Source organism: Chelonia mydas, chromosome 28 (genome assembly GCF_015237465.2).
Source record: "Chelonia mydas isolate rCheMyd1 chromosome 28, rCheMyd1.pri.v2, whole genome shotgun sequence".
In the NCBI taxonomy this organism is placed as follows: domain Eukaryota; kingdom Metazoa; phylum Chordata; order Testudines; family Cheloniidae; genus Chelonia; species Chelonia mydas.
This window is the reverse complement of record NC_051268.2, coordinates 7488381-7502378: the sequence shown is the minus strand read 5'-3', so window position 1 is coordinate 7502378 and position 13998 is coordinate 7488381. Positions and strand designations below refer to the sequence as shown.

Below are 13998 nucleotides of genomic sequence, written 5' to 3'. Positions count from 1 at the left end.
TTTCCTTTTATGAATAAACCTTTAGATTTTAGATTCGAAAGGATTGGCCACAGCGTGATTTGTGGGTAAGATCTGCTTTGTATATTGACCTGGGTCTGGGGCTTGGTCCTTTGGGATCGAGGGAACCTTTTTTCTTTTACTGGGGTATTGGGTTTTGTAACCCATCATCCCCATGACGAGTGGCACTTTTGGGGATACTGGGAAACTGGAGTGTCTAAGGGAATTGCTTGTGTGACTTGTGGTTAGCCAGTGGGGTAAAACCAAAGTCTTCTCTGTTTGGCTGGTTTGGTTTGTCTTGGTGTGGTTTAAGACACATGTCGGAGACGGATGTGCCTTTACGGTATTTTTATGATCTAATATTAATCTTCTGGTTAATTTTGTGCAATATTACCACTTGGTACCTCTTTTCCCATAATCTTAGGGCATTGGGTTATTTCTCTGTCACTGGTTTAAGTCGTTATTTCTTGTCTCCAAGGCCTAAAATAGCTAAGCTAAAGTCACCTACATTTCAGCTTGTCTTACTCATGTCTGCTGAAGATTTCTTCAATCAGACCTGAAAGCTGGTCAAGTAATAGAGAGATGCATGTCGATGGGACGTTGCGCCTCGTTGTGACGGTTGTAAAAAACATGGGCGTGGGGTGGCCGTAGAGTTTTAAATTCTGTCCTCAGTGGTCAAATCACCCATAAAAAGAGACCGTGTTGAGTAGACCTGACTTACACCGGTACCGGTCTTTGTTTTCTGGCCGGGTTCTTGCCTGTGAACAGCATTTAGGAGGCAACATACAGACGGTGCTTTATGTAGCGAAAGATGGGTGGGTTGTTTTTTCAACGGGGGGCCCAGTGTACCCCAAGACTTTTTTCATCCTGTTGCGCGATGAGCATGACTGTAGGGTTCTGGATGTGAAAAAGTTGTTTAGTGCGAAAAATTATGGGGAGTTTTGCCATGGGGCATACAGTCGCGGGCACTCTGGCCGGTCCCGTTGCCGCCTCGGCGTGAGCGTAACATGCTCAGACAGCATGAGCGTGCAGCTGAGGTGTCCTCGCTGTAGACTGTACTGTCACTCCAAAGGGTGTTTAGACAGACACGTGGACGGCGCATCGAAAAAACAAGTCGAATGCTCGTCTAAAACTTTGTGTGGTAAGTGTCAGCCCTACATGGACAAGGGGCACCGGTGTAAAGGGAGGCGTTGTAAGCAGTGTCAGGGTTTGATCACCGGTGATGTCGACAGCCGCCTGTGTTTTATGGACAGCCTTAGAAAGCCGGAATCATCAGAAAAGTATATTTTTTACAATTTTGAATGCACGCAGGAGACGGGGTTGCATGTGCCCAATTATGTTTTTGGTATGTCCCTAAAGCCGGGAAACTCCTGGGACTTTAAGGGCGGCGAGTGTCTTTCTTCCCTTTGTTAAGACCTTTATTGGCAAAAAGTTCCAGGACTACACGTTCCTAGCGCACAATTCCAAAGGTTACGATGCGTCCTTTGTCGTTAGACAGTTATGGAAGGAAAAGATGTGCGTAGAACTGATCGCTCAGGGTTGTAAAGTAATGTATGTGCGGAAGTTAAGGCCCTGGGCATTTGCTTTATAGACTCTTTAAACATCTTGCCCATGAAGCTTAGCAAGCTCCTGCAGGTGATAGGATTTGAAGGTTGCAAAGGGTATTTCCCATTTTTTTTAACACTTTAGAAAACCAAAATTACGAGGGGCCTATGCTTGGGTGGAGCACTATGATGTTGACTATAACAGGGTTCAAAAAAGAACTAGATAAATTCATGGAGGATAGGTCCATCAATGGCTATTAGCCAGGATGGGCAGGGAGGGTGTCCCTAGCCTCTGATGGCAAGAAGATGGGAATGGGCGACGGGATGGATCACTTGATAATTGCCCTGTTCTGTTCATTCCCTCTGGGGTACGTGGCATTGGCCACTGTCTGAAGACAGGACACTGGGCTAGATGGACCTTTGGTCTGACCTAGTATGGCCGTTCTTGTGTTCTTATGATGCCCAGGGAGAAAGCAGGATTTCTTGACTTGTATTGGGACAACAGATATGAGCCATTTGACTTGCAGAAAGAGTTTGCATATTATTGTCAGCAGGATGTCAAAATTTTGAGACAGGCCAGTATTCCTGTACAGAAAAGAGATCATGAAAATGACAGAGAGGGGAGATATTGCAGATAGAGGCCCTGGTAAATTCACAGAGGTAAAATTGTGTATAGATCCTTTCCGGCACATAGCCATGCAGACAGCTGCCAGTGTTATATACGGCTTTATGTTTCTGCAGCCTAACACAGGCAGAAAAAGAGATATTCGAGCCCCCTCTATTCAGTGGCTGTTGTGTACCGCTCACAAAGAAACTATACAAATACAGCATGCTTTACAGAGAGGGGAATTACAGGTAGGCCCCTACTTTCCAGATGGTTACATCGTCATTGATGGCAGCCTTTGAGTTTAGTGGGTGTTTTTTCCATGGCCGTGTCACCTGTTATTGTGAAAAATCACACAACCCTAGGACAGGGACAACTTTGGGGTTTCTTTGTTACAAGACACAGCTCAAGACCGACTGCCTCAAAAGAGTTGGTTTTGTAGTGAGGACCCTCTGGGAGCACGAGTGGGAGGTGATGATAGAAACAGACAGGGAGCTTGCAGATTTCTTAAACGAGGCCCAGCTGCTTCAGCCTCTCTTGCCTAAGGATGCTCTTCTGAGGGGAGGACTACCGCTATCTGCCCCTATTACATTACTGCAGTGAAGAAATCCACAATTATGGTTTTACCAGCCGGTACCATTTCATAAACAAAAGCAAAGAACACCCTATTGGACACCCCTATATAGTTCATGACAAATTTGGACCCCTCCAAATTATTTTGGAATTGCGAAAGTTAAAGCGTACCCCCCGCGCGGCCCCTTTTCCCTGTTGTTACCTGTCAGAGGGGGTGGCAAACTTCTGTTCCCGCTATGCCGAACCTGTGAGGAAACCGAGCAGCGGGCGACCTGCACCCGTACTGAGGAGGAGAGGGCCATCCGGGGGACGTGAACGCATGGTGGAATTGAACGCGGCCATAGCGAAGGGATAGTTTTTTCAATTCCAGCCGTGGTAGGGTTTCTCAACCAGACCTGGACGGTGCTACCAGAACTCAACCGGTCAACCAAGGAGGCAGCTCCTCCGGATAACATCCTGTCGGTCACGCTGTAGGCGTGTTGGGCCCTCCCTCGCTGTCCATCTCCGAGGAAGGCCGCGACTCTTCCAGCTTTCACGCCCCTGGAATAACCCATCTAAGACAAAGGAGGAAGTTAGCCGTCTCAGGGCTCGATCCCTCCAGCGGGGTCCAAGGCCCCAAACCCTCAGGCGGAGTGGGGCACACCAAGCAGGCTAAAGCCCAACTCTCTGGCAGGGCAGAGCCAGGGAGAGTCGGGAACCCAGGCCCTCAGACCGGGCAGGATACCAAGTAAAGTCTAGCGCTCCAACCCTCAGGCAAGGCAGAGCGGTGAATAATCCGGGGAACCCGGCCCTCAAGCAGGGTAGGGTACCAGCAGTCCCTGGGCTACTTCCTATCCTCCCCTCGGGGTATACCTGGATCTCGGGGTTGTCCTATATCTCCCCTGGATACACTGCAAGAGGTCATCCCAACCGCTCCTCCGTATCCGGCTTGTCTAGGAGCTGGGGCAGTTCGGACGAGTCCTCGGGACACCAGAAGTCCTCAGCTTAGCCCCACAGCCATCCCCTTCCCTCCACGGGAGGGACTACCCCCAAGGAATGCCCCCTTCGCTTCTTCTCCCTCAGCCCCAATGATTCCCCCTTCCTCTCCCAGACATTCCCCATCCCCCCAGACGGGGAGGTTCCTCAGTGACGTAGTCCCGGCTCCTTTCACACGGGGGGGCTCCCCTCCTCTGGCTCCAATGGTGCCCCCTTCCCCACAACATAGGGGGGCTTCCCTGCCCATCCCCCTGGACTAGAGACCTTCCCACCCCTCCCCACACTTGGGTTCTCCCCAGAGACCTTAACGACCCTCCTCCCAGCCCCATGGACCCTCAGAAATATCAGCCTGGAGCGAAGGGCTGGACTGGGGCTTTCTCCTTTCACTCCTGCTGGGGTGTGTGGGGATCCCGGGCACGTTTCTAGAGGAGCATTTGGAACTGGATTGGGGCCACCAGCCTTTCATAAGAGAGGGCTCAGGTTTAGACCACAATCCTTCAATCCTAGGGTCACCATCGGTAAAATTGTGTCAGCCTTGTAGTTAGGGTGACCAGACAGCAAGTGTGAAAAATCGGGACAGGGGGTGGGTGATAGGAGCCTATATAAGAAAAAGCCCCCCAAATCAGGACTGTCCCTATAAAATTGGGAGATTGGGTCACCCTACTTGTAATTCACCAAGCGGGAAACTAACCAGCTGTTCAAATCCAGGAGAGGGGCGATCAATCCCTTGTCAGAGTTAATGCACGAAGAGGAATCCTGTTGTTACATTCCTGGTGCCCTGGCACCATCGTGTGGCCATTTCCTTTCCCTCCTTTCGGTGAAAAGTTTTGCACAGAAACTTGATTTCCTCAGGAGAGCCCCAGGACAGTGGGCTGCCTCCATGTACCACACACCCGCTAGAAAGTAGGGTGACCGGATGGCCCGATTTTACAGGACAGTCCTGATTTCAGGGTCTTTTTCTTATACGGGGGGAGGCATTTTTTTCATGCTTTGTACGTATAAAAAGATCTTCTACACTTTCCACAGTATGCATCCGATGAAGTGGGCTGTAGCCTACAAAAGCTTACGCTCAAATAAATTGGTTAGTCTCTAAGGTGCCACAAGTCCTCCTTTCTTTTTGCGAATACAGACTAACACGGCTGCTGCTCTGAAACCTTTCTTATATAGGCTCCTATTACCCCCCACCCCCGTCCCAGTTTTTCACACTTGCTCTCTGGTCACCCCGCTAGCAAGTGACGGACGAACACGTGTCATGGAGACGAGGTGGCCGTCGCTGTTAGAAATCATCTCTCTTCTTCAGCTCAGTGACAGCCTGCATCGTCCCCGATCCCGGCAGAGCCCCAGGCCTGGAATCAGCAACACACCCCTCTGGAGGTAGCAAGAATGAACACAAACATTTGCTTTAAAAGGCGCTGGCTCCTTCCTTCTCTGGTAAGATTTGTCATGATGGGAATTTATCTCCACGCCCATGTCCCTTCTCCCAGACGAGGGATGGGTGTGGGGCCCCCTCCCCATCTTTCAGTCACTGTGGGAACCTGTCTGCTCAGAACTGACAGGTGGCTGCCGGTCCATCCATCCTGCTCAGTACATTTGCCGGCGTGAGTCATTTTGCTAGGACGTGACACCTGGGAGAACACTTTTTCACCAGAGGCATTGGTGGTATAGTGGTGAGCATAGCTGCCTTCCAAGCAGTTGACCCGGGTTCGATTCCCGGCCAATGCAGGGATGCGTTTTGTCCTTCTCTGGAATTGGTTCAATGTCGGTCACACTGGGCGCTAATCACACTCTCCACACAATCAGCAGAGAATTTCTGGGCTCGTCTCCGCCGGCAACGCCAAAGTGGCTCCCGGCGCTGGTGCCCTGTCCACACTAGCTTTACAGCGGTGAAACTTGCGGCCCTGGGGGGGGGGGGGTTTCCACATCCCCGAGCGAGACCCTGTAAATGGCCAGGGGAGACGAGCCCGAAGCCCCACATGCTAGCACGTCCTTACAGCCCCAGCGGGGGGATGCAAGGGGCAGGACTGGATAGGGAGGGGTAGGCGTCTTCCTTGTGTAGTATGAGAGAGTCAGAAACTGGGGGAACATGCATCTGTATCTCCTTCTCTTCGGCGTTTTAATTCCTGCGGGCGGAGGGGTTTGCATCCTGCTCGGGCAAGCGGAAATATAACGTTTTCTGTCCGCTTTTGCGGCTGCAGATTCTCACGGGTTACAAAAATAAGGAGGTGAACAAAAGGGAGAGGGGCATAAAGGGAAATATGAACCCAAAAGGGCCATGCAATTATGCAAGCAGAAGGTCGTGGGTAAGCCAAGCCCTTCAGAATAATGACCATTAATCAGAAAAAGGGCGGAGAGAAGAGCTCAGGGCCGTTGAGATCCCACTGATGTTTGAACTCCGCTTGCTAGAATAGACGTTAATGCTGCAGACTATAGGGAATCGCTCGACGGCGGAGAGCCCCAGAGCAGACGTACGGCGGCTCTCACGCTCCGGTTCCTTGCTCTAGATTTGGAGGAATACGGGTGAAACTAGCTGATAACAATCCCAGGGCACAGGGCCCATGCGGAGAGAGGCGGCTGGGCCCTGTTAACACGGGCAGGGGCTGACACAGCCCAGGGATTAATTTGTAATGAAAGAGGGGCCCGCTCCCTGAACGCCCCGTGGCACAGGAACGTGACCAAATCTCCCTCCAGGGAGGAGGGGGGGTTTTCCCAGCCCAGAGCTGGATTCCCCGCGTGTCCCAAACACCCTGCGTGGGGCAGGGCAGGGCCAGGCCCGGCCCCGCTGCAGCGCGGAGGGGGCGGGGACACGCGTGGGGCGGACACGTGGGGAGGGGCCCGGACCCCGGCTCGGCTGCAGAGCTCGGAGCCCCGGCTGGGCCCGGGAGCGAGGGGATGGGGGCAGTCGGGGGGGGGTGTATCTCAGGGTCAGAGCCTGGCTGTGGGGTGGGGGGAAGGGCTGGTGCTGCGGGTCGTGGGGGTGCTGGGGGTTAGGGGCTGGTTAGAACTGGGAGTTTGGGGGTGTCAGTGGGGGAGCAGAGCTGGGGGTTTGGGGATGTCAGTGGCTGGTGTCAGAGCTGGGAGTTTTGGGGTGTCAGTGGGGGGGGTAAAGCTGGAGGTTTGCGGGGTGTCTGCAGGGAGGGAAGAGCTGAAGATTTGGGGGTGTCAGTGGTGGGGGCAGAGCTGGGAGTTTGGGGGTGCCAGTGGGGGGCGAGCAAAGCTGGGAGTTTGGGGGTGCACAGGGAATATTGGGAGCTTGGGGGGTTGGGCTGCACCCCTGTCACCTCTCCCAGGGGCCCTGTGTTTTCTCTGGGAAACCTGCTCCCCGTTTCACCAGCCCCTCGGAGCTTCCTGGCTGAGGCTGAACGAGGCCTGGGGGGGGAAAAAGCCCCAGTGCGTCCCAGGGACTCTCCTCGGGCGTCTGCAGGGCAGGACGGGCCCTGAAATCGGGCCGTTGTGAGGCCGTTTGCAGCGGTTTGTAACCCCCCCCCCTGCTTCTTCCAGGAGCCCCCCCGAGAGCGTCGGGCCCCTCTGGGAAAAGAGAGAGAAGCCGCCAAAGCCGAGGAGCAGCGGCAAAGCCAGGAGCTGCTGGTAGGTGCCCAGGGCCCAGGTTCGCCAGGGATCCCGGTGCCCCGAGTGATGGCAAATGCAGACTTCAGGAGACAGAGAATCCTCCACTTCCCTTGATAATAATCCCTTTTCCAGAGGAATTAGTCTGTTGCTTCTGAGTTATAATATCTAATTCCCTAAGCTCGTCCGAGGTTCTTCAGGGACTAACTGAGGCAATCTCAGCCCCATTAGCAATTATCTTTGAGAACTTTTGGAGGACAGGTGAGATCCCAGAGGACTGGTGAAGGACAAATACCGAACCTGTCTTTAAAAGGGGGAGCAAAGAGGACCTGTGAAATTGTAGATCTGGCAGCCTTACTTTGAGAGTTGGAAAGATACTGGAACATATTCTTAAAAACTCAGTTGGTCAGCACCTGGAGGATAAGAGCATTATGAGGAATAGTCAGCATGGATTTGTCAGGAACAAATCCTGCCAAACCAGCCTAATTTCCTTCTTTGGCAAGGTTACTGGCCTAGGGTATTACAGGGAAGCAGCAGATTTGCTGCATCATAATTTTAGTACGTCCTTTGGCACAGGCCCACATGCCATTCTCATAGGGAAGCTAGGGAGATGGTGTCAAGAAGAAATTCATTATAAAGGTGGGTACCAAAGACTGTACTGTATTTTAAAGTGCAGCAAGGGAGAGTTAAGTTCGATATTAGGGGGGAAATTGGGACTACCACAGTACTTACGCTCTGGAATAGGATTCCAAGGGAGGTTGTGGAATCCCCACCACGGGAAGTTTTTAAGAACAGTTTAGACAAATACCTCTCAGGGATGGTCTAGGTTTCCTTGTTCCTGCCTCAGTCCATGGGCTGGATTAAATGGACTCTTGGAGTCCCTTCCAGCCCCACATTTCTGTGGTTCTATCATTCTATAACCTGCCCCATGCACTGGGGGATTTTTATGCTCTTTTCCATTACACCCGACTCTTTGTATTCCCTAACTTCTCAAAATGTGCTTTCCTGATCCCGAACACCCCTGACATACTGCACTCAGTGATAACCCCTCTTCTTCCTATTCCTTACTATATTGAGCCCAGCTCCCCAGCTCGAGTTCACGGTCTCAATACCTTTGGGGGGTCTCTGTAGGTAAAAATCGGTTCCAAGGTGACTGTCCCTTGTCTTTTTGTGATACAGAGTTACTTTCTCTGGGTTTTAGGAGCCCCTTTGATGAGGAGTGTCTGGCTGCGTGAGCACCAGCAGAAAGATGGAGAATTAATCCCCTTATAAGCAGCGTGTCTGGCACCTTTGAGCACCTGGAGAGCTGGCTCCAGAATTTCAGTGCTTTAAAATGAGCAGGGATTAAAAAAAAGGTCGTGTTCTTTGTGAGAAATGTGCCATGAATTCACCTGATCTCACTTGTTTTCTTTCATCTGAGCAGGGTTTCCAGTTCCCAGACCTGCTCTCATGTCCCAGCTGGAAGGAGGGGAAGAGCTGTGGGTCTCAGATCTCCAGGGCTCGGAGGAAAGACAGATCCTGAGAGGAACCTGCCCAGGGGAGGAATCATTGGACCAACCCAAATACTGTCTGTGCCTGAAGGACACAGCTGGGATTCCCTACCAAGACCTTGTGAGCTCTTTGTATTCAGGATTGTCCCCCAGCAGGTGTTGTATCCTCAGGGCAGATACTGCTCATGGCTTCCTACCCCTCCTGGCTGACCCCTGCCAATAGCTCACTTCCTAATCTCCCTCCATCCTGAGCACTGGGATGGGATGTGGAGATAGAGTTGATCCCCCCCTCACGGTTGTGCAGAGGGGTCAGAGTTCCGGCAGCTCGATGGAAATGGTCCGGAAATGGTTCCCAAAGAGCATTGTTTTTCATTTACATTACATAGGTAAAACTAGGGACCGCCTTCAAATTTACTAAACCTATCACATTATCCCACACTCCTAAATAACAAAAGTTTTAACCAATTACACACTGTCCTCCTTCCTTCCTGTAAATGGTGGATTCTCTATAACTTGAAGTCTTTAAATCAAGGCTTGAGGACTTCAGTAACTCAGCCGGAGGTTATGGGCCTATTTCAGGAGTGGATGGGTGAGGTTCGGTGGCCTGCAATGTGTAGGTCAGACTAGATAAACAGGATGGTATCTTCTGGCCTTAAAGCAAATGAGTCTATGAGTAGCTTGAAAGCTCGTGTCCTGTACCAACAGAAGTTAGTCCAATGAAACATATTACCTCACCTACCTTCTCTGTCTATTGGTTGAACACAGAGTTATTAAATAAGGTCAGGGTAGTGAATCAATGAGTTAACAATGATATTGGATTGGAATCCAGTCAAATCATCATAGTCCTAAAACAGAAAATCCACCCTTATAAATCCTAAAAAATAAATTCTGAGAGGCAGCTGTTCATTTAATTATAAATCCCAATCAGAGAGATTCACCCGGGCAGTGCAAGCCAGGCTAAGCTAGTTTAATATTTCAGTACTGGAACCAAATTATTCACGTTTAAGCTACAACCTCAAAGCCAATTAAATCTTCCTCCTTAGATTTCCTATGGGCTAAATCCTTCTCCTTCCTCCTCCGACACAGAACCAGACATTACTGGGGCTTTAATAAGCAGAAATTTAACAGCTTGTCACTGAATAGTTTACAGTTAACAGTTTAGTTTCTTCAGACTTCACAGAATGGGGAGGACACATTCAAGCATTTCAGAGGGCAGAGTTTAAGGGACATTTAGATTTGGAGACGTTTTCTGTCTGGTGCGTTCCCTGTGTGGATTCCACAGGTGATCAACACTGGTGCGCACACTGACATAAACTATGATAGGAAAGCCAGGGCATCTAGCAGTCCATAAAAATGAAAGATAAAAAGTAGGACAAGGAACGCTGAAATGACGAGGGGTTGGAAGTCTCCAGCTCTCGGAGTGTTCGGACTCACGTACCGTAGGGGCAGCAGCTGTAGTCAAGAAACCAAGTGATTGGGCAGCTGGGCCAGCACTCCCCACTGCTGGGTTTTCTCAGGTACAGGGAGACGGAAAAGGCTGCAAAGCCTGTCACTGATGACATGACTTCCTTCCCCAGAGAGGATCAATCTTTCTTAGAAAACTTGTTGACTGGAAAGGTGAAAGAGTTCAGCCTGTATCGTGGTCTTTATCGTTGACAATTCCAGCTTACTCCACTTTATGGGGCGTCCCCTGAGACCTCTGGGCAAATCAGGGTGAAGTATGCCTGGGATACCAACAACATGAGCCAATGCAGTTGGAATGAGGCAAACTTTGGGCTAACATCATTTGGGAAAATTCTTCCCTAATCCAGCAGTTTTCAGTTATCTGTTCTTGAAATCCACATTCAGTGTGGATGTGTGAACCCAAAGATAAAAATGAAAGAAAACTAAGGCCAGCTTTGAGGACGTCTCCACAGCCTGGCCTAACGGTTCAATGGCTATGCTTTAATATCTGGCCTTTTCAAAAGGAAACAAGGTTGAGTACCGATAAAAATAACTGGTCACAGAAGCTTTTAACAAAAAGAACAAAACAAAGAAACTAGTAACGGCCTCGGTAACCCGTACACTCTACCTGGGTAAAAGGTTACACAACTCTCTCCTTGAGGAGTGGTCCTCTTAACAAAAATTGACTTTAAAAGCTTGTCAGAATAAATTCCGTTTGAAATGGAAATAATTAAAGTCTATACTGATCTGTATTCTCATACACATTATTAATCTCAGATATTCCATCGCCTCAACCCTTGGAGTACGGTTTTATTTCAGAATTCCATAGTCAGAAGAGGGTAAATACCTCAAATAAGCTTTTAAGGATTAGCTACTGTTTCCTACATTACTAATGAAAAGAGACACAAAATCAGAAATATACTGGAAAGAAGAAAGTTATCACATAATTAGTCTCTTGTTCATTAACAAATAATGAACTTCATGTTTAATTTCATTGTCACTGGTAACAATAACGTAGTCAAAGATGACAAAATCTTATATGTTACTTTCTTTTCATTCCAATTAACACCCATTTCCAAAACGTGAACCCTTCTGTAAACTTGTGGTTTACACCCACATAGGTGCCTTCCATTTTTGGAAGTTAATTGATCTCTGGCTTTTCTGCCTTAAGCGTGGGTGGAAGGGATCTCACACTGTGTGGGAAGGCTTGCAACATGAGAAAAAACATCTATTTTCACACTTTTAATCATTCTAAGTAGCCAGAGATGGAGAAGTGATGCAAAGGAATAAAACACAAGACCAAAACTAGGGCACTAAAGCATAGAATCAGGACTCTATGTTCACATATCCTGCAGTCTGAAAGTGGAGCTTGAAACAGTCATTCCCTAATGTGTGACCATCACTCATTCTCTAATGGGTGACCATTACTTTCACAGAAGAAAAGTCCTTATTGTCCAACAGTGCAGCCAGACTGGGATCCAGGAGGAAGAAATGTCCTCAGAAAAAGGGTTGATGCTTCACTTTGCCTCTTGAAACTTTGGATTCAAATGGTAAAGGACAATTGCTCTCAATCTAACCATGGCATCTTTGGGACCCTAATCAATGCCACTGAACTAGGGAGTTGTGTTCTAAACACAGTTTTACTTGGACCATAGCTCACCACAGCTTTCATCTCTGCAGTGAAAACCAACTACTGGGTGCCTGCTGTTTTTACGTGTGTTCTTGCCAAATCCTTGGTCGTGATGGGGGCAAATTGACATTTCTCTGGAGAAGAATCCTTTACCAAACCATCCAAAATCTCAGAAGTGCCGGTGAGGAATGGCCTCCCCAAACATGCCCAGTTTATTTCTTTAATCTGATGGAACAGGTCTAAATTAGAAACTAAATATACGTCTGGATGAGAATCACTATACGGTACAAGAAGTGACTTTTTTCAATTCAGAAAGAGTAAACTTCTGTCACAGTCCCCACATTAAACACTGATTTTATTTTATACACATTGGAAGCATTACAACGGGCGAGTTCAAAAACAAAAACAAACCACTTCTATTTCCTCCACATCTGCATTGCTAGAGACAGTACTTCAAAACATTAGGATTAGCTAGGAGACATCTTCAGGAGTAACCACCTCTAAGGCCTGGGTCACAACTGTTTTGAGAAACAAATGCATGCACATTTTGCCTAGTTCCAAGCAATTTACTGTGGAACCCTCTCCCCAGATTATTTGAAATAATTTCTGATTTAAATAATTGAACAAAACTGGGATTATATCCAGTGATGAAAGTTAGTGGCACAGTTTGGGGTGTCCTGTTGTTCACCATTTCAAACAGGAGGAGACATAAAACTGTGACTGTTTCCCCGATAGCACATCCCATAATGGAGAATAGTCTCTCCAGTTGATTGAGCTGCATTTGAACATTCCCCATCACGGAGGGGTGAGGGGAAACCATAAATAAAGGAAGAAATTACCATTGACGCAAATGGTCATTTGTCTCGAAGTCCCCAATAAATCTGAAATACATTCTGCCAACGAAAACTAATATCCACGTTGTGTGACCAAACAGCCTTCAGGAAAGAGAGAAAAATCTACATCTCACAGAGGTATAAGACATTTTCTGTTGCAGACAGGATGAGATTCTAGAGCAGGTTATATCGGATGACTCAGAATCAGGACCACCGATTTTCCCATTGCATTGTCTTTGGATCCACTGAAACCTGCGTCTCGTTATTATTGAGTTGCGTTATTTGCAAAAGTTTTAGCATCATGATAATGGTTTGTCTAGACTAGGAAATGTAGAATAGATTAGGACAGGTCAAGAGAAAATATATGAGCTAACCCAGACTTGTATACTGGGCCATGTCAGTATAGAAAACACAGCTGTGATTTTATGTCCGGAGAGCTCACTGGAGCCAGCAAACTACAAAAACATGCTAATGGAGAAAAAGCCAAGGTAGATTTTACCACAATCTGACTAACTGACGTCATCTGTATTTCACCAGCCTGGGGCTGATGTGCATTCCTAGTAAGATTTCAGAGTAGCAGCCGTGTTTTAATCTGTATCCGCAAAAAGAACAGGAGGACTTGTGGCACCTTAGAGAAAAAACAAATTTATTTGAGCATAAGCTTTCATGAGCTACAGCCCACTTCATTGGATGCATAGAATGGAACATAAAGTAAGAAGATTTTATATATACACACACATACATGAAAACATGAAAAGGTGGAGTAAGAGGCTAATTAATTAAGATGAGCTATTATTAGCAGGAGAAAAAAACTTTTGTACTGATAATCAAGATGGCCCATTTAGACAGTGGACAAGAAGGCGTGAGGATACTTAACTTAGGGAGACAGATTCAATATGTGGAATGACCCAGCCACTCCCAGTCTCTATTCAAACCCAAATTAGTGGTATCTAGTTTGCATATTAATTCAAGCTCAGCAGTTTCTCCTTGGAGTCTGTTTCTGAAGCTTTTCTGTTGCAAAATTGCCACCTTTAAATCTATTACTGAGTGGCTGGAGAGGTTGAAGTGTTCTCCTACCGGTTTTTGAAGTTATGATTCCTGATGTCAGATTTGTGTCCATTTATTCTTTTGCATAGAGACTGTCTGGTTTGGCCAATGTACATGGCAGAGGGGCCTTGCTGGCACATGATGGCACATATCACATTGGTAGATGTGCAGGTGAACGAGCCCCTGATGGTGTGGCTAATCTGATTAGGTCCTATGATGGTGTCACTGGAATAAATATGTGGACAGAGTTGGCATCGGGCTTTGTTTCAAGGATAGGTTCCTGAATTAGCCATTTTGT

General features: G+C 48.1%; 3 protein-coding genes and 1 non-coding gene across 5 annotated transcripts in view; 3 read left to right on the top strand and 1 right to left on the bottom strand.

Moving 5' to 3' along the window:
• The window catches only part of LOC102934530 (zinc finger protein OZF), a 1287564-nt gene that overhangs the window by 524916 nt on the left and 748650 nt on the right, over positions 1 to 13998 (top strand).
• LOC102930400 (zinc finger protein 501) overlaps positions 1 to 13998 on the bottom strand; it is a 1110025-nt gene that overhangs the window by 497033 nt on the left and 598994 nt on the right. The window lies entirely within an intron of this gene.
• TRNAG-UCC lies at positions 5344 to 5415 on the top strand. Its single transcript has one exon. It is a non-coding gene; the product is annotated as a tRNA-Gly (tRNA).
• LOC102940718 (zinc finger protein 3) overlaps positions 6957 to 13998 on the top strand; it is a 107592-nt gene continuing 100550 nt past the window's right edge. Inside the window, exon 1 of the mRNA XM_043537320.1 lies at positions 6957 to 7278. The gene's annotated coding sequence lies outside the window, so the exon portion shown is untranslated. The remainder of the gene's footprint in view (positions 7279 to 13998) is intronic.